Source organism: Giraffa tippelskirchi, chromosome 3, assembly GCF_054371585.1.
Source record: "Giraffa tippelskirchi isolate mGirTip1 chromosome 3, T2T-mGirTip1v1.2.pri, whole genome shotgun sequence".
Classification (NCBI taxonomy): Eukaryota; Metazoa; Chordata; class Mammalia; order Artiodactyla; family Giraffidae; genus Giraffa; species Giraffa tippelskirchi.
The window spans coordinates 95738921-95760099 of record NC_137277.1 but is presented as its reverse complement, the minus strand read 5'-3'; the positions used below and the strand labels follow the sequence as shown (position 1 = coordinate 95760099).

The 21179-nt window shown below is 37.7% G+C and overlaps 1 protein-coding gene across 8 annotated transcripts in view; it reads right to left on the bottom strand.

The window, feature by feature from the left end:
* KCNH7 (potassium voltage-gated channel subfamily H member 7) overlaps positions 1 to 21179 on the bottom strand; it is a 509719-nt gene that overhangs the window by 263695 nt on the left and 224845 nt on the right. For 2 of the 8 annotated variants that reach the window (XM_081581583.1, XM_081581587.1), the window contains exon 3: positions 8113 to 8207. The exons of the other annotated variants lie outside the window; for them this stretch is intronic. The gene's annotated coding sequence lies outside the window, so the exon portion shown is untranslated. The remainder of the gene's footprint in view (positions 1 to 8112; positions 8208 to 21179) is intronic. 8 annotated transcript variants of the gene reach the window in all.

Here is a 21179-nt window from a genome sequence, read left to right as displayed (position 1 = left end):
TAAAAGCAAGCATCGGTCAATCACTTACAGCTTGCTATTAAAACATTAGACTATTCTAAAATGCTTGTATGTCACTAAAATGTTTGTTTAGAGATACTGTATATCATAACCATGTTATGTCTCTTATCGCCAATTTTATCTCTAAAATCATTGACTATTAGCTATTTCAAATAATTTAATGATATAATTTAAATGTAAAAAATATATGACACATATTCTTATTAAAGGATCTGATATGTTGAAAAAAATAAACTGGTTTGACCACAGAACTGTTTTTTTTTATATATGTGGGTCTATTAATACTAGAGATACACACTGAAAAACACTGATTTAATTAAAATTTCTCTCTCCATGGTTTAGTATGGAAATTAATTCTGTGGGTTGAAGAACTAGACTACTTGGGTTCAAAACTCAGCTCTGTGAACCCGTCATATCACCTTGAGAAAATTACATAAACTCCTTGTATCCCAGTTTCTTATAAAATGGAGATAATACTACTACTATTGGGACTCTAACTTTCTTTAATTTTCTTGGAAGAAAAGCTATGACAAACCTAGACAGCATATTAAAAAGCAGAGACATCACATTGCTGACAAAGGTCTGTATAGTCAAAGCTCTGGTTTTTCCAGTAGTCATGAACAGACGTGAGAGTTGGACCATAAAGAAGGCTGAGCACTGAAGAACTGATGTTTTTGAATTGTGATGCTGGAGAAGACTCTTGAGAGTCCCTTGGACAGCAAGGAGATCAAATCAATTAATCTTAAAAGAAATCAACCCTACATATTCATTGGAAGGACTGATGCTGAAGCTGAAGCTCCAATACTCTGGTACAAAGAGACAACTGATACAAAGAGCCAACACATTGGAAAAGACCCTAATGCTGGGAAAGACTGAGGGCAAGAGGAGAAGCGGGCAACAGAGAATGAGATGGTTGGATGGCATCATCAACTCAATGGACATGAGTTTGAGCAAACTTCGGGCAGTAATGAAGCCTGGAGTGCTGCAGTCCATGGGGTCACAAAGAGTCGGATGGGACTGTGGTAAACATTAAATGAGCTAAGATTTACACAATTTTTAAAATAGTTCATGTACCTAGATTATGCTGTTTTATGTGTTAACTAATATCATTATCTTTTGACCCAATAATTTGAGGAGTTTTTGAAAGGTATAATATACAGATTACTAGTAAGGGCTATAAGATCAGAGAAAAGAAAACTTGAGACCTTAATCCTTTAAATCTGTTTCTCCATTTGAAAAATGGGAAGTGATAATGCTTATAAATGAATAGTGTAAAACTGAATCTGATTTCATTCAATGAAAGTGTTATCAAAACTAAGGAAAATGGCAACTCACTCCAGCATTCTTGCCTGGGAAATCCCATGGACAGAAGAGCCTGGCAGGCTGTAGTCCATGGAGTTGTGAAGAGTCGGACACGACTGAGAATCTGAGCACACAGAAAACTAATTAGAGAAATCCATATTTATTTTAACAATATTCTGATTAATAAGCTTGTGATTTTATGGACTGCTATTATGCAGATTTTCCCAGTATAAGGAATTTTAATTATTTTTTGTAATTCCCTATATGATAACCTTGCCACCTCCTTTATTTCTAAAACTTTTCTTCTCATCTCTAATTCCATTGTCAGTTGCATAATGATTCATTTCATTGTACCAAAGCAAGTTTCAGATAGTTTTAAGTAGCATGGTGGTTAAGTGTTTAAGTCCCTGGGTTCCATGCCTGGCTCTGTTACTTACTAGTCTAATGCCTTGGACAATTTACTTAACCCTTTGGGGCCTTTGTTTTCTCACCTATAAAAGAAGAGGGAAAAGAGGCCCTGCCTCTTAGCAGTGTTGTGAAGATTAAATGAGTAAATGCAACTAGAACACTTAGAACTTTACCTGGACTGTGGTAAGTATTCAACAAATGTTGCCTAAGTCTTCTCATTTTATGAAGTAGGAAGTAGATGGTGGCTCAGACAGTAAAGAGCTCAGAGGTCTCTCTGCAACCCAGGAGACCCAGGTTCGATCCCCAGGTTGGGAAGATCTCCTGGGGAAGGGAATGGCTACCCACTCCAGTATTCTTGCTTGGAGGATCCCATGGACAGAGAAGCCTGGCCAGCTATAGTCCATGGGGTTGCAAAGAGTCAGACATGACTGAACGACTAACAGAAGGGAGTATGGGGGCCAGTGGGAGATGAATTTTATTAAAAGAGACAAAGCTGCTTTAGGCAGAATCAAGGTCCAGGCAGCAAAACCCTTTTAGAAGAAAAAGATGTTCTATAGTTATTACATGATTAAAAAATACAATTGCATAACAAAAAAAAAATAGTGAAAGAATCTTCACAACTTGATCCTATCCCAAGGGGTTTGTTATTCAGCTTTCTAGTATTATGCAGAAGAGCTGCAGAATTAGGGATTATACTATCTAGTGTACACTGAAGAGAGGAAAACCCATAAAAACAACAGAGTTTGTCAAAAAAGGTAGAGGTAGGAGCTGGAATAAAAAGGCATTGACTGAGTTGTAGATGAGGAGATTCTTGGTCACTTTTGGGGAAAGAAAAAGGCTTCTTAAAAGTCTTGCTGTGGTAATCTTAATACACGTCTTAAATTAAAAAAAAATTCTTTTTGATCAAGTAAAATTCATTTGAATGTGATTCTGCCACAGACCTGGGACTCTAAGGCAGTCTAGTTATACTCTGTTAAAACTTTTGGTATAATGGTATGTTATGGATATGGAGAGATGTTATTTCTATTAACATGTGATGGTTTAGCTCAATTTTCAATAAAAATACACTGTCCATATGGTATGCAGTTTCAGTTACATTTCCAAATACAAAATTTTAATTGTGGGGAAAATGACAGCAAAAATGTAAGCAAACACAAGCCATTTGTTAAGATAATAAATATTTAGAGACAGAGTACCCACCAAAAGCTTTGACATATTTGTATTAAGGCCTTATATAAACACTTGGGACTTAGGTTTTATACTCTTTAAAATACATTCCCAATGTCTCATAAAGTAACTATAATACTAATATTATTCATAAGATAAATTAGAAAAATAGGAGATGCTGCTATTTGGCAGAAAAGATGAGTAGTTAATGAGAGAAAACTGGAATTTTGAATATCAAGAAGTAGACTGATACATTCTCTGTGATTAAAAATTCAAAGTTTCTTCTATCTACAAAAATAAGTGATGAAATCTTGTCACTTGTGACAACATAGATGCACCTAGAGGGTATTATACTGATTGAAATAAGTCAGACAAAGAAAGATAAATGCTTTATGATTTCACTTATATGTGGATGCTATAAGACAAAACAAATGAACAAACACAACAAAACAAAAAGTCATATATACAGAGAACGAATAGATGGTTGCCAGATGAGAGGGGGTCTGGAGAGGAGAGAAATAGGTGAGGGAGATTAAGAGGAATAAACTTTCAGTTACAAAAGAAATAGTGATAGATGTGAAATGTACAGTGTGGGGAACACAGTCAATAATTATGTAATATCTTTGTATGGTGGACAGATGGTAACTAAACTTACTATGATGATTGTGTTGAAATATACAGAAATATCAAATCACTACATTGTGCACCAGGAGCTAATATAGTGTTGTAGGTCAGTTATACTTCAAAAGTAAATATAAAAAAAGCTATCAGATTTGTGGTTATCAGAGGTAGGGTATGAGAGGAGAAGGAATTGGATGAAGGTGGTCTTCCAGTTATAAGATAAATAAGAACTATGGATGTATTGTACCACATGATGGATATAATTAACACTGCATGCTGCATGCTAAGTCACTCCAGTCATATCTGACTCTCTGTTACCTCATGATTATGACACACCAGGGTCCTTCGTCCATGGGATTCTCCAGGCAAGAATAGTGGAGTGGTGGCCATGCCCTCCTCCTCCAGGGGATCTTCCTGACCCAGGGATCAAGCCCACATCTCTTAAGTCTCCTGCACTGATAAGCAGATTCTTTACCACTAGCACCACCTGAGAAGCCCCAAAATTAGCACTACTGTACATTGTATATTAAACTTGTTAAGAAAGTAAATCCTAAAAGTCCTCATTGGAAGAAAAATGTCTTTTATTCTGTATCTATATGAGATGATGGATGTTCGCTAAACTTACTATGGTAATCGTTTCATGATGTATGTAAGTCAAATCATTAGTGACTGACATATGTGAAGAGGGTAATCTAAATATAGTTTGAGGAGTAATGGATCCTGTGACATAACAAATTCAGTCATAATACCTGAACTGAGATTAATATACTGATTTTTCTGAATTGTAGGCTGGATGGCAACCCACTCCAGTATTCTTGCCTGGAGAATTCCACAGACAGAGGAGCCTGACAGGTTACAGTCAATGGGGTCACAAGAGTCAAAAACGACTTAACCCCTAAACCACCATCACTGGGCTTCTCTGATGACTCAGTGGTAAAGAATCTTCCTGCAATGGAGAAGACTCAGATTCGATCCCTGGTTCTGGAAGATCCCCTGGAGGAGGGCATGGCAACCCACTCCAGTATTCTTGTCAATACTCCAGTACTGGTTGCCATGGCAACTCACTCCAGTTGCTAGTATTCAAACCCACTTCCAGTATTCTTGTCCACTCCAGAATTCCATGGATAGAGGAGCCTGGTGGCTACAGTCCATGGGGTTGCAGAGTCAGACATGACTGAGGCAACTAAACCAACAGTACCATCATTAGGATTAGAGACCTACCTGGTGGCTTAGATGGTAAAGAGTCTGCCCACAATGCAGGAGACCTGGGTTCGAACCCTGGGTTGAGAAGATCCCCTGGAGAAGGGAATGGTTACCCACTCCAGTATTTTGAACTGGAGAATCCCATGGACAGAGGAGCCTGGCAGGCTCCATGAGGTCACAAAGAGTCAAACACGACTGAGCAACTAACACACATACACATTATTGCATAGACAAATTCAATCTAAACTTATTATAGACCAACATTAAAGATTTGTATAACTACAGAATGTTTTAAAAATGAGAATTAAGAGCTTAATTCTCAATAAAACCAACTTGTAGTCATAAAGGCAATTAGTTGAAAAGTCAATTTTCAATAGAGGAAATACAGTGGAAATAAACTCTTAGAAATTCAGTGTTGTGCTGCATTATTTCTCCAAAACCTTAAGAGTGCGCTGTGTTTTTCACTCCATGCTCTAACAATAAGAGAAGAATTTTTTAAAATATATTGCCTTAGAGTCCCTACACTGTGGCAACTTAAAGATCATGCTCATAGAAGTGAGGTGAAGTGAAGTTGCTCAGTCGTGTCCAACTCTTTGTGATCCCATGGACTGTAGGCTACCAGGCTCCTCTGTCCATGGAATTTTCCAGGCAAGAGCACTGGAGTAGGTTGCCATTTCCTTCTCCAGGGGATCTTCCCAACCCAGGGATCGAACCCAGGTCTCCCGCATTGCAGGCAGACGCTTTACCGTCTGAGCTACCAGGGAAGCCTCATGCTCACAGAAGGCACTGGAAAATATTTTTTGAATTAGTGAGTGAATTCCTTCATAGTCCTGAGAGAGACTTCTCAACCATATGCATTCTTTTACATCTCTGAGGAAATTAAAGTCTATTGTCTCATGTCATCCAGAAGCGTTTAGCCTGGGGATTTGATTTCTCCTCAATCTGAGACTTTTGAGAGCGCACTGTGATTGACACTTATTCAGGGCTCTTAGATTCAGGCAACTGCAATTATTGCAAAGGTCCACGGTTGGCGGCTGATTTCCCCATCTGTCTGCACTGTAACTGGTGTCACAAAGAGGGTGAGATGGTGAATAAAATATTAACCTTGCCATACTTGAATATATGAAAAATATAAAATCCATGTACACTGAAGCTAAACTAACACACATTTCCTTGAATGAACTGTATTCCTGAATATGCAGTGAAGCAAAAAATTTGAGATAATTGAACATTTTAATTTGTTTATGAGTAACAAGTACTTATTGGAGAAGGAAATGGCAACCTACTCCATCAGTATTCTTACCTGGAAAATACCATGGACAGAGAAGTTTGATGAATTACAGTCTTTGGAGTCGAAAGAGTCAGACACAACTTAGCAACTGAGCATGCACACAATAAGTACTTGGACAATTTGGACAATACAATAGATAATAGTCTATATAGATGATTTAAATTCATGGCTAAATATTTTTTAATGAAGTAAAAACTGAAAGATATGAGACTACCACTGATTTTCATATCTCATTGTGTGTATAATGAAATTTTAATGTCTTTGACATGACGCTACTAAAGAACTTGTGGTAGTTTAGTGATTGGCCTGGACTATGGAGTAATCTGGCCATGACATCTGTCACTTTATTGACTGCCAGGGTAGATTTGGCTAATTGAATGATTGACATAGGCAATATTAAATTTTTCTAGTGAGTAAAATCCTTGAGAGCAGAAATCATATCTTTTTTTTTTTTTCCTCTTTAGTTTCAGAGTGTGGTAGTGACTTGTACATGTGGATATTTGGAAATTGTTAGTCAACAGAATGACTGATTAATTGACTATATGATTTAAGGAAGTCACATATGTATACTGTTTTTGCAGTTTCTATTAAAAATATCAAATTGCATAAAAATTTTAAAACGACAAATTATAGAGTTGTTAAAAAGCAAGACACATTTGTGTACACACATATTCCTCTGTGATTCCAAATTTTCAATGATAGCTAGCTAGCCAGATAATCTTTTAATGAGTGTATGACATTAAGAGGAAAATATATTTATTTTCTTTCTTGTGGTACTAGCGAAAGTAAACTTCCCTCCCTTTTTGAAACATACCCTACCTACCAGTATCATATGGAACAAAGAAACTAGGTTACTGATGCCATAGAAGAGCAGGTTTTTCATCCTACCGTTGCTCCAGGCAGAGATGCAATATTAACCAGAAACAGGGAAAGGGTTTTCAGGCCAAAGAATTTTTATGACTCTTTAGTTTCTGGTGCTTTATCCATTCTTTCCACACACCATCCTCCTTCTGTGTGGGGTGGGGCACATTCATTCTCTTTCCTCACAGGAACCTCTATTCCCAAAGAGACTCCTCACAACAGTTTGTAGGTGTTTCTGAACATGGGAACCAGTATACACTGCAGATGTTACTATGTTGCTAGTTCTGTGTATTTACATTACATTTTCGTTTCTATACATTGGAGAACTTGCATTTTTTCATGTGTCTCTGGGTATCTATCAAACCACAGGATAACTGTGTGTGACAGAGCAGTTAAGATATGGTATGCTCTTTTCAGAAGCTGGTGTAACAAAGTGAAAAAAATGAAATAAAAATATGACATCATAAAATTTTTGAGAAAAATCTCATCAGAATGTTTCTTATGAATGGATATGTATAATACCTAACTCGTAAGTGTGAAGTTCAAATAAACTTATAACATATTATTTTTAAATTTTAATTTATAATATTTTGTTTAAATAGTAAATACAGAAAAATGTGAAAAGGAAAAAAAAGCTTATTTTTAAGTTATAGAATAACATGACCACTTCAGCTTCACATAAACTGGTAATGATAGCTAAAATACCCCCAAAGTATCTGAAACATTGGGGAAAAAAAGGAACCATAAGAAAAAACACTAGATGACAGTGAATTACAGAAATAATAAAATTGAGAACGAATTTGAAGTCAGAAAGAGTGAAAAAATTAACAGAATATTAAAATAAGTGTAAGTGTAGTTTGAAAAGAGAAACATAGATTTAATCACTGCAAGGAATTCTGTTTCAAAATGTCATCAATTGATTAAAATAATTAAAACAATAAAGTGCTCCTTTAATTTTTTTTTTCCTTTTTCCTCTGTAAAAACACTGAACAGAGCTTTTCTCTCTGTTTTACATGATTCTGCTCCACTAATTTTCAGGCCTCTATCTCTACAAAAATTATAATGTGCCTTTCTGCTACTGAATGGTCCCAAAGGTGGGGAGTAGTTTGAGAAGGGGGGAAAACTTCCTAACCCTGATGGAGATTACTGCCTGGAAAAAAAAAATATCATACTTGTGGTTAAATATTAGAAACATACCTATTAATAAATATTAAGGACAATACTATTATCTAACATCATACTTAGATCCTCTTCAGGCTTCCCAGGTTACTCAGTGGTTAAAAATCCATCTGCCAATCCAGGAGACCGGGTTTGATCCTCCAGTTGAGAAAATGCCCTGGAAGAGGAATGGCAACTCACTCCGGTATTCTTGCCTGGGAAATCCCATGGGCAGAGGAGCCTGGGGTTTGCAGTACATGGGGTCACAAAGAGTTGCATATGACTGAGACTGAGCATGCGTGCATAGGTCACTTCATTTAAAGAAAAACAAAGATAAGAAAAAGAAGGTATAAATATTGGGAAGGAAAATGCAAAAACTTTAATACATGAAGATGATAAGATTATCTAGCAGTAATAAAATAGATTTTGTATAAAGCAGAAATATCCAATCAGAAAATTTAGTGGGAAAAGAGTATCATTTGTAATAGCAACAATAACCTAGAAACATAAAATATTTGAGAATAAGAAAAGGAGTGTATTATGACTATATGAAGAAAATAAGTTTATTGAGTATGTGATGCTAAAAATAACTCAATTACTAGAGAAATATATCAAAGATTTTAGGATTTAAAATCTTAATTTTTTGGAATGTCAGTTTTTCTTAAATTATTCTATAAATTTAAAGCATTCCAATCAAAACCTCAAAATTATAAAACCTGATAACTTATTTCAAAATTCATATAAAAATCCAAAAATAGAAACTTGCAATAAAGCACAATGTCCTAAAACAGATCAAAACACAAGGGCAGAGTAATTAAAATAAGGAAGATGTCTGAGGCATAGATAAACAGATCAGTGAGAAAAAATAAGAGTCCAGAAAAAATTACCTAAGAAAACATTTTAACAGCTTGAATAAATGGCATTTAAAGTTTTGGAAGGGATAGATTATTTAAGAAATAGTGTTGTGACAATCAGCTAATCATTTAAAATTAATAAAAGTAGATCACCTACAGTGCCCTATGCTAACAAATATTGTATGTATATGAATTTTAAATCATATTACTAGATAAAAGTAGAGGAGAATATTTTTATAATCATGCTGAGGAAGCTGAAAAGAAGGCAAAGCCTCTAAATAAAATGGGGAATCCAGAGACATGAAGAAAAAAATCTGATAGATTTGAGTAAATAAAAATAAAAACATTCTCTTACAAAAGACAGAAAAAATAAAAGTGAAAGCAAGTAATCATCTTGGAAAAATGAAATACTCCTATGAGATAAAGAGTAATATTAATATTCATAATCTATAAAATCATTTATTAAGATATTAACCCTTTGTTATTTTTTAAGTCACCATTTATTGAATATTTTAACAACATGTTATGTAATTCATTGATATTTTTCAGTTATAATTATTTATTTTTAACTTTTTATTTTACATTGAAGTATAATTGATTTACAACATTATGTTAGCTTCAGGTGTATAGCAAAGTGATTCAGTTATACATATGCATGTATCTATTCTTTTTCAGATTATTTTCCCATATAGGCCATTACAGCATATTGAGCAGAGTTTCCTGTTTTATACAGTGGGTCCTTCTGAGTTATCCATTTTATATATAGCAGTTGTTGTTGTTTAGTTGTTAAGTCATTTCCAACTCTTTGTGACCCTGTGGACTGTATGTAGCCTGCCAGGTTCCTCTGTCCATAAGATTTCCCAGGCAAGAATACTGAGTGGGTTGCCATTTCCTTCTACAGGAGATCTCCCTGATCCAGGGACTGAAACCATGTCTTCTGCAGTGGCAGGAGGATTCTTCACCACCGAGCCACCTGGGAAGCTCAGATATAGTAGTGTGTATATGTCAATACCAATTTATCCCTTTTCCCTTACCCCGTAAGTAACCATAAATTTGTTTTCTACATCTGCAACTCTATTTCTGCTCTGTAGACAATTTCATTTGTACTCTGTTTTAGATTCCTTTGTCAGTCACTTCATTCGCAAATATTTTCTCCCATTCTATTGATTGTCTTTTCATTTTGTTGATGGTTTCTTTGGCTGTGCATAAGTTTTTAAGTTTAATGAAAAAGGAGAGGTTACAACAGACCCCACAGACATATAAAAGATCATAAGAGACTACCACAAACAAGGATATGCCAATAAAATGGACAACCTAGAAGAAATGGACAAATTCTTCGAAAGGTACAACCATCTCAGATTGAACTAGGATGAAATAAAAATATAAACAGACCAATCACAAGTCCTGAAACTGAAACAGTGATTAAAAAACTTTCAACAAAGAAAAGTCCAGGGCCAGAAAGGTTATAGGTGAATTTTATCATTTAGAGAACAGTTAACACTTATCCTTCTGAAGCTCTTTCAAAAATAGCAGAGGATGGAACACTCCACAGCTTGTTCTACGAGGCCGCCCTCACCCTGATAACAAAACCAGAAAAGGATGCCACAAAAAATAAAAGTATAGGCCAATATCACTGATGAACATAGACACAAAAAATATTCAACAAAATAGTAGCAGACCGAATCCCACTATACACTGAAGTTTTCTGTGATTGTGGTTTTCATTCTGTCTACCCTCTGACAGATAAGGATAAGAGGCTTATGGAAGCTTCCTGATGGGAGAGACTGACTGTGGGGAAAACTGGGTCTTGTTCTGATGCGTGGGGCCATGCTCAGTAAATGTTTAATCCAATTTTCTGTTGGAGGGCTGTGTTCCCTCCCTGTTGTTTGACATGAGACCAAACGATGGTGGAGGTAACGAAGATAATGGTGACCTCCTTCAAAAGGTCCTTGGCATTCACTCCCCGACTCAGTGCCCCTGACCCTGCAGCAGGCCACTGCCAACCCACACATCCTCCAGAGACTCCTGGACACTCACAGTCAAGTCTGGGTCAGTTTCTTGTGGGGTCACTGCTCCTTTTTCCTGGGTCCTGGTGTGCACGAGCTTTTGTACGTGCCCTCCAAGTTTTCGCAGTTCTGTGTAAGTTCTGGTGGCTCTATGGTGCAGTTAATGGCTTAAATTGAAAGAAGTAGGGAAAACCACTAGACCATTCAAGTATGACCTAAATCAAATCCCTTATGATTATACAGTTTAGTTCAGCTGCTGAGTCGTGTCTGACTCTTTGCGATCCCATGGACTGCAGCATGCCAGGCTTCCCTGTACATCACCAACCCCTGGAGCTTGCTCAGACTCATGCCCATTGAGTCAGTGATGCCATCCAATTATCTCATCCTCTGTCATCCCCTTCTTCTCCTGCTTTCAATCTTTCCCAGCATCAGGGTCTTTTCCAATGAGTCAGCTCTTCGTATCAGGTGGCCAAAGTATTGGAGCTTTAGCATCTCTCCATTCAATGAATATTCAGGACTGATTTCTTTAGGATTGACTGGTTTGAACTCCTTGCAGTCCAAGGGACTCTCAAGAGTCTTCTCCAACACCACAGTTCAAAAGCATCAATTCTTGGTGCTCAGCTTTCTTTATAGTCCAACTCTCACATCCATACATGACTACTAGAAAAACCATAGCTTTGACTAGATGGATGTTTGTTGGCAAAGATCAAAGTGGAAGTAGCAAATAGATTCAAGGGATTAGATCTGATGGACAGAGTGCCTGAAGAGCTATGGACAGAGGTTTGTGCCATTGTTCAGGAAGCAGTGATCAAGATCATACCCAAGAGAAAGAAATGCAAAAAGGCAAAATGGTTTTCTGAGGAGGCTTTACAAAGAGCTGAGAAAAAAAGAGAAGCTAAAGGCAAAGGAGAAAAGGAAAGATATACCCATTTGAATGCAGAGTTCCAAAGAATACCAAGGAGCGATAAGAAAGACTTCCTCGGTGATCAGTACAAAGAAATAGAGGAAAACAATAGAATTGGGAAAACTAGAGTTCTCTTCAAGAAAATTAGAGGTACTAAGGGAAGATTACATGCAAAGATGGGCACAATAAAGGACAGAAATGGTATGAACCTAACAGAAGCAGGAGATATTAAGAAGAGCTGGCAAGAATACACAGAAGAACTATACAAAAAAGATCTTCATGATCCAGATAACCACGATAATGTGATCACTCACCTAGAGACAGACATCCTGGAATGCGAAACCAAGTAGACCTTAGGAAGCATCACTACAAACAAAGCTAGTGGAAGTGATGGGATTCCAGTTGAGCTATTTCAAATCCTAAAGGATGATGCTGTGAAAGTGCTGCACTCAATATGCCAGCAAATTTGGAAAACTCAGCAGTGACCACAGGATTGGAAAAAGGTCAGTTTTCATTCCAATCCCCAAGAAAGGCAATGCCAAAGAATGCTCAAACTACTGCACAATGCACTCATCTCACACACTAGCAAACTAATGCTGAAAATTCTCCAAGCCAGGCTTCAACAGTATGTGAACCATGAACTTCCAGAAGCCCAAGCTGGATTTTAGAAAAGGCAGAGGAACCAGAGATCAAATTGCCAACATCTGTTGTATCTTAGAAAAAGCAAGAGAGTTCCAGAGAAGCATCAACTTCTGCTTTATTGACTATGCCAAAGCCTTTGTCTGTGTGGATCACAACAAACTGTGGAAAATTCTTAGAGATGGGAATACCAGACCACCTTACCTGCCTCCTGAGAAATCTGTATGCAAGTGAAGAAGCAACAGTTAGAACAGGACATGAACCAACAGACTAGCTCCAAATCAGGAAAGGAGTACATCAAGGCTGTATATTGTCACCCTGCTTATTTAACTTCCTTGCAGAGTACATCATGTGAAATGCCGGACTGGATGAAGCACAAGCTGAAATCAAGATTGCCGGGAGAAATATCAATAACCTCAGATACTCAGATGACACCACACTTGTGACAGAAAGTGAAGAAGAACTAAAGAGCCTCTTGATGAAAGTGAAAGAGGAGAGTGAAAAAGTTGGATTAAAATTCAACATTCAGAAAACTAAGATCGTGGCATCTGGTCCCATCATTTCATGGCAAATAGATGGGGAAACAATGGAAACAGTGAGAGACTTTATTTTCTTGGGCTCCAAAACTACTGCAGATGGTGACTGCAGCCATGAAATTAAAAGACGTTTGCTCCTTGGAAGAAAAGCTATGACCAACCTAGACAGTATATTAAAAAGCAGAGACATTACTTTGCCAATAATGGTCCATCTAGTCAAAGCTGTGGTTTTTCTAGTAGTCATGTATGGATATGCATGTTGGACCATAAAGAAAGCTGAGTGCAGAAGAATTGATGCTTTTGAACTGTGGTGTTGGAGAAGACTCTTGAGTCCCTTGGCAGAAAGGAGATCAAACCAGTCAATCCTAAAGGAAATAAGTCCTGAATATTCATTGGAAGGACTGATGCTGAAGCTGAAACACCAATACTTTGGCCACTTGATGCGAAGTACTGACTCATTGGAAAAAACCCTGGTCCTGGGAAAGATTGAATGTGGGAGGAAAAGGGGATGACAGAGGATGAGACGGTTGGATGGCATCACCGACTCGATGAACATGAATTTGAACAAGCTCCAGGAGTTGGTGATGGACAGGGAAGCCTGGTGTGTTGCAGTCCATGGGATTGCAAAGATTTGCACATGACTCTCTCACTGAACTGAACTGATACATTAAAGGAATCATACACTGCAGTTGAGTGGGATTTATCCCAAGGATGCAAGGATTCTTAAATATTTACAAATCCTTCAGTGTGATATATACATTAAGAAACCAAATAATAAAACCCATATGATCATCTCAATAGATGCAGAAAAATTTTTTGACAAAATTCAACACCCATTTATGATAAAAGGTATTCAGAAATTAGGAATAGAGACAATTTACCTCAACATTATCAAGGCCATACAGGATAAACCCACAGCTAAGATCATTCTCAACAGTGAAAACCTGAAAACATTCATTTAAAGATCAGAAACAAGGCAAGGATGTCCATAGTCACTTTTAACTAACTTGAAATATGGGACTATATTTTCTTTTTTGGATTTCTTAGTTGATGAAAGATGATAAATTGGGAAGTGAGGGTGGATACTAGTAAAATAGTATCAAAATTGCAGGATACAAAACAAATACTTTCTATAACATTTATTCTTTTGCAATATTTGCACCACGTTGTCCCACATGTGGTTGCATAATTTTATGTTTAAATTATTTAAAATTAAATAAAATTAAGAATGCAGTTCCTCAGTTGCATTAGCCACATTTCAAGTGCTTAAAGCTACGTGTGGCTGCAGCTGCCAAACTGGTCAGTGCCGAAAGTTGCCATCATTATAGAAATCTCTATTGAGCAGTGTTAATTTAGCATCTCTCACCAAACTCCATATTCTGGAGTTGCTTTAACATTTCATTTCCTCTTGGATATTTAACATGCCCTATGTGCTAGGACACATAGTTTTTGTATGGAGATACAAAAACAGGTAAGACACAGTCTTTTTTCCACAGGTTTCTCAGTATCCAATGGGAAATAAATGCAATGAAATTGCCATCTGGGGAATCATAATAAGTAATATTAATAATAATAGTCTCCTCAAAAAGTATTGTCCTTTTGTCTGGTCTCTTCCCCTGTGGAATTTTTGACTATTTCAGATTGATCTGGGGTGCTCTGAATTATGATATCCATTGCCCTAGTATTTTATGAGTTTAGTTCTGATTTTTTGTCCTTAAAGTTTTGCAAATCTTAGTGTTGCTTTTTACACACACCCACACAGTCCCAGAACTGCTGCCTTTGCAGCATACATCTGAATCACAATTTCTGCTAATTCTTTTTAGATAATAATCTGTGTCAAGAGTGATCTATTCACATCTTTGTTTTTGTTACCTAATGAAAAATAGAAAATCTTGACCTAGAATACCCCCACTTCATCCTGCACAAAATAACCACTGATGAAATTGTCAACAAAACAGTTCGATTCTTTACGATGAATCACTTGAAATTTCTCACTTTGGAGAAGCTGCTGGAAAATCCTGTTATTCTTTCACTGTGTGAGAAAAAGCTTGTCCTCCCTATGAGTTTCCATGCACAAGCCAGAGGGGCTTCTGGAAATATCTTGCTGCCAGAGAATGCTATCAAATATGATCCCTATGTGGGCTTTCTCTTCACTCATTGTTAGTAATTCTGTGTTCACTTTTTAAAAATACAATAAAAACTCACTTCACCTTTGCTGAAAGAGTCATCAGGGCCTCATTTTTGCACCTACTTTGATTTTGGGTATTTTAGAATCTATGCGCAAAATGTCTCCTTTCCAAACTGATGTTTGGTTGTAGTTATTTCTGCAGAAGGGAATGGCAACTCACTCCAATATTCTTGCCTGGAGAATTCCATGGACAGAGGAGCCTGTCAGGGTACAGGCCATAGGGTTGCAAAGAGTTGGACACGACTGAACGAAGTACGCTTTTTTTATTTGGCAGACGAACATTTTATGGGGCATTATTTCTTGAACATAGCCTAAAATTAGCATTATTAAAAAAGGAGGTAAATCAGAATCTTGACCAGTGTCAGAAATGGAGATAATTAAATGTATCTAAACATTCATTTTCCTCTGAGGAAAGATTTGTCACTGAATGTTGTTCAGCTTTTACCTGAATCACTCTCCCTATTTGTAGGACATTCATTATAGCTGTTGCCAGGTGCTGTAAACCAAAGAGCCAATATCATGTTGAAATTGCTGCTTTCTGCTACTTGTTGGACCCTCATTGTGTTTCTTAATCCATGCAAAATCAGACTTGACAGTTTTGTTACATTTTCTTCCTCTCACTGTCTAGATAAAAGTGTTCTCTTTTGTTTCCAGCCCTGCAATATTTAGGGCCCCAGTGTTTTAATGCCAAGCAAATGACTGAATAAATGAAAGTTCAATGACATGACATAATCATCACATACTGTACATCACACAGTGCACTTGAAAATAAGCTGACCATGATCACCTGCTTTTTATGTATTGTTTTCTTTCATATAAATGGAAGCAATATACCCCTTTGACATGAACAGAAGCAAATAATCTCACAGGGTTAACCGATAAATTCCTTGAGAGCAGGAAACAAAGACTTACGGATACCAAGTGGGGTAAGGAATGTGGGACAAACTGGGAGATTGCTATTGCTGACATACATATACTACTATGTATAAAATAAATAATGAGAACCTACTGTATAGCACAGGGAACTCTACTCAATGTTCTGTAGTGACTTAAATGGGAAGGAAATCTAAAAAAGATGTGATACATGTATATGTATAACTGATTCACTTTGCTGTACAGCAGAAACTTCTACATTTGTAAAGCAACAATGCTCCAACAGAAAAATTATTTAAAAAAATGAACAACAACAAAAAGAGACAAAGCTACTATTTTCCTCCAATGATCCAACTCTTGCAGTGTGCTTTGCAAGGCCAGCCTGATACACACTGAGTAACAGAGCTTGTGTTCATCATTTGCAATTTAACTCCCTCATTTAACCTTTCTCCAATCTATTCCTCACTGACTTCACAGATGGCCCAGTGGTAAAGAATCTGCCTGTCTATGCAGGAGACATAAGAGATGTGGGTTCGATCCCTGGATTGGGAAGATCCTCCAAAGGAGGAAATGGTAACCCACTCCAGTATTCTTCCCTGGAAAACTCCATGGACAGAGGAGCCTGGCAAATTACAGTTCATGGGGTGACAAAGAGTCAGACACAACTGAGCGATTGAGCATGCATGCAATCTACTCCTCACATAATCTAGGGCTACCAGGCTGTCCTTCTCTTCCTCCTCTTACCTTCATTCTTCTTAATAATAAAATTTTACATGAGGGGTCCATTTTTAGGGAATTCATTAGGGTCCAATTAAGAGGACTCAACTTTGGGACTGTCTTCTTTATCTTTTACAATCCCCCAAAGCATTATCTGGGCTTCCCAGGCGGCGCAAGTGGTAAAGAACCTGCCTGCCAATGCAGGAGACACAAAAGATGTGGGTTTGATCCATGGGTCAGGAAGATCCCCTGGAGGAGGGCATGGCAACCCACTCCACTATTCTTGCCTGGAGAATCCATGGACAGAGGAGCCTGGCAGGCTACAGTCCATAGGGCTACAAGAAGTCGGACACACCTGAAGCGACTAGTACGCATGCACACACAACACTTGATCTACACAAAAATGTACCTCCTTCCTGCCTTTTGTTCTGGTCTCTGACTGCTGATCATGCTACTTTCCATGTTATTGGTTAGGGCAACCCTCATCTTTGTGTTTATAGCTTTATATACCTCATTTAACCTCTCATTTGCATTACCTGGTCTTCTTGTCTCCTTGGGCAGGACCTGTATGCTGAGGCAAAGACTTCATCTTGCAGCTTGTGAAATAAGTACCTACTCTTGCAGACTAAGCCTTGGATCATTTTGCATTAGTAGAAGAAACACTACTGATAGATAGTGTTTATAGATAGATCTAAATGACCAAACATCTAAAAATTTATCCCTAATTCATGTGACTAGTTAGAATCTGATGGGTAAATCCCCATCTGATTTGCATAGGAAAAAAATTGTAATTTATTGGCCTGTTAGACTCAAACATGAGTATGATAGTTTGTACGCAAGCTGGATTTAGAAAAGGCAGAGGAACCAGAGATCAAATTGTCAACATCTGTTGGATCTTAGAAAAAGCAAGAGGATACCAGAAAAACATCTACTTCTGCCTTATTATTTACGCCAAAGACTTTGACTGTGTAGATCACAACAAACTGTGGAAAATTCTTCAAGAGACGGGAATACGAGACTACCTGACCTGCCTCCTGAGAAATCTGTATGCAAGTGAAGAAGCAATAGTTAGAACAGGACACGAAATAACAGACTGGTCCAAATCAGGAAAGGAGTATGTCAAGGCTGTATATTGTCACCCTGCTTATTTAACTTATATGCAGAGTACATCATGTGAAATGCGGGGCTGGATGAAGCACAAGCTGAAATCAAGATTGCCAGGAGAATATCAATAACCTCATATACTCAGATGATACCACCCTATGGCAGAAAGTGAAGAAGCACTAAAGAGCCTCTTGAAAGAGAAAGAGGAGAGTGAAAAAAGGTGACTTAAAGCTCAATATTCAGAAAACTAAGATCATGGCATCTGGTCCTATCACTTCATGGCAAATAGATGGGGAAACAATGGGAATAGTGAGAGACTTTATTTCCTTGGGCTCCAAAATAACTGCATATGGTGACTATAGCCATGAAATTAGAAGACGTTTGCTCCTTGGAAGAAAAGTTATGACCAACCAAGACAGCATATTAAAAAGCAGAGACATTATTTTGCTGACAAAGATCCATCTAGTCAAAGCTACAGTTTTTCCAGTAGTCATATATGGTTGTGAAAATTGGACTATAAAGAAAGCTGAGCACTGAAGAATTAATGCTTTTGAACTGTGGTGTTGGAGAAAACTCTTGACAGTCCTTTGGGCAACAAGAAGATCAAATCAGTCAAACCTAAAGGAAATCAGCCCTGAATATTCATTGGAAGGACTGATCCTAAAGCTGCAACTCCAATGCTTTGGTCACCTGATGCACAGAACTGACTCCTTGGAAAAGACTCTGATGCTGGAACAGACTGAGGCAGGAGGAGAAGGGGATGACACAGGATAAGATGGTTGGATGGCATCACTGACTTGATGGACATGAGTTTGAGCCAGCTCCAGGTGTTGGTGATGGACAGGGAGCCTGGTGTGCTGCGGTCCATGGGGTTGCAAAGTTGGACATGACTGAGTAACTGAAAGTAAATTAATGATTGAGAATAAAGTTCTTGACTAGCTTATTTTTGATTCTGAAGTGGTAGTTTCAACATGATCTAGAGGTAACCCTTAATTGTTTCCACCTTCAAAGATCAGGGGTTATGCTGTAAAAATGCTTGTGCTTAGTAAAAAATCTCACAGCAGGTGAAAACAATCACTAAAGGTACACGAATTCAGATTCTGCTTCAGATTGATATCCTTGGGAAAGAATTTGTACATAATCAACATGAATTTTTCTACTTATTTTAAATAAATTTTTCAAATGTTGATTTGGATATTGATATAAACTCATATTATATACATTGCTGTTTAGGGTGTTTCTAACAGAAATTGTTATTTTTCTTTGAACTTTTTATTTTGTATTGGGGTATAGCTGATTAACAATGCTGTGATAGTTTCAGGTGAATAGCAAAAGGATTCAGCCATACATATACATGTATCCATTTTCCCCCAAACTCCCCTCCCATCCAGGCTGCCACATAACATTGAGCAGAGTTCCATGTGTTATACAGTAGATCCCTGTTGGTTATCCATTTTAAATATATCAGTATACACATGTCCATCCCTAACTCCCTAACTATCCCTTTCCCCTCAAGTTTCCCATGGTAACCGTAAGTTCACTTTCTAAGTCTGTGAGTCTCATTCTCTAACAGAAATAATTAATGAATTGAGTATATACTGAAAGCATTTTGAAAGCAGAAGAGTAATTTTCTAGCACCACTACTGAATTTTACTGGTAGACAAGGTGTCACATTATTAATTCTGAGGAGCTGCTAAAATAGGCATAAAGAAAAACATAAATTTTTAAAGAAACCAGTGTTAAAGACCAAAAAAGGAAAGTCAAAGGAAGAGTTATTAAACATCATTGATGTCTATGAGCAATGTGTAGTAGCAAAGAGGAATTACTACCAAGAAATACACAATTCCTGCATGCACAAATTCACTCTCTGGCTCGTGAAGCAATTCAGATGCAGGAGTATAAATTAATATATTATTGAAAGAATGATTGACTAAGGGCAATTCTGAACTTTAGGTGGTCAATCAAAGAAGGGATTCTGGAGAATGAGTTTAGGTCAAGGGTTTAAGGGTAGCATAGGGATTAAATACGTAAGTAAGTAAGTACATATTAGTCCCTCAGTTGTGCCCAACTCTGCGAACCCATGGACTGCAGCCCACCATGCTCCTCTCTCCGTGAGATTTTCCAGGCAAGGATACTGGAGTGGGTTGCCATTTCCTTCTCCAGGGGATCTTCCCAACCCAGGGATCGAACCCGGGTCTCCTGCACTGAAGGCAGATTCTTTACCGACTGAGCTACAGGTAAACTATAAATAATTTCTATCATCTATCTAAATCAGCTTTTCTTAATGTTAGTTCCATTGGTATTTTGGGCTCCCTTCATTAGGGAGGGCTCTCCTATGCAATACACTTGGCTTCTATCTACCAGACACTATTAGCATCTCCATCCCCTGGTTGTAGCTGCCAAAAATGTCTCTAGACATTTCTAATGTCCCTTGCATTGGGGATAAGATCATTCCTCTTGCCCCACTGAGAACCACTGATTACATTGTTATAGGTAAATATTTCATTTGACACTCACGATCTAATAATAATAGTGATAATAGCCAAAGTTAAATTCTTACATTAGGCTATGTATTTTGTCAGCATTGTAGTATTCATTTCTCACAACTCTGTGAGACAAGCACGTACTTTTGTTATCACTATTTTTAAGATACAGTATTTAAATCTATTGAATGAATAAGTACACTGTATCATTTTCAAGTTGAAGAAAGGAGGCTTAGAGAGGTTATGAAACTCAGTTCAGTTCAGTTCAGTCGCTCAGTCCAACTCTTTGCGACCCCATGAATTGCAGCATGCCAAGCTTCCTTGTCCATCACCAACTGCCAGAGTTTACACAAACTCATGTCCATTGAGTCAGTGATGCCATCCACCATTTCATCCTCTGTCGTCCCCTTCTCCTCCCACCCTCAATCTTTCCCAGCATCAGGGTCTTTTCCAATGAGTCAGCTCTTTGCATCAGGTGGCCAAAGTATTGGAGTTTCAGCTTCAACATCACTCCTTCCAATGAACACCCAGGACTGATCTCCTTTAGGATGGACTGGTTGGATCTCCTTGCAGTCCAAGGGACTCTCAAGAGTCTTCTCCAACACCACAGTTCAAAAGCATCAATTCTTCGGTGCTCAGCTTTCTTTATAGTCCAACTCTCACATCCATACGTGACTACAGGAAAAATCATAGCCTTTACTAGACGGACCTTTGTTGACAAAGTAATGTCTCTGCCTTTTAACATGCTGTCTAGGTTGGTCATAACTTTCCTTCCAAGGAGTAAGCATCTTTTAATTTCATGGCTTCAATCACCATCTGCAGTGATTTTGTAGCCCTCCAAAATAA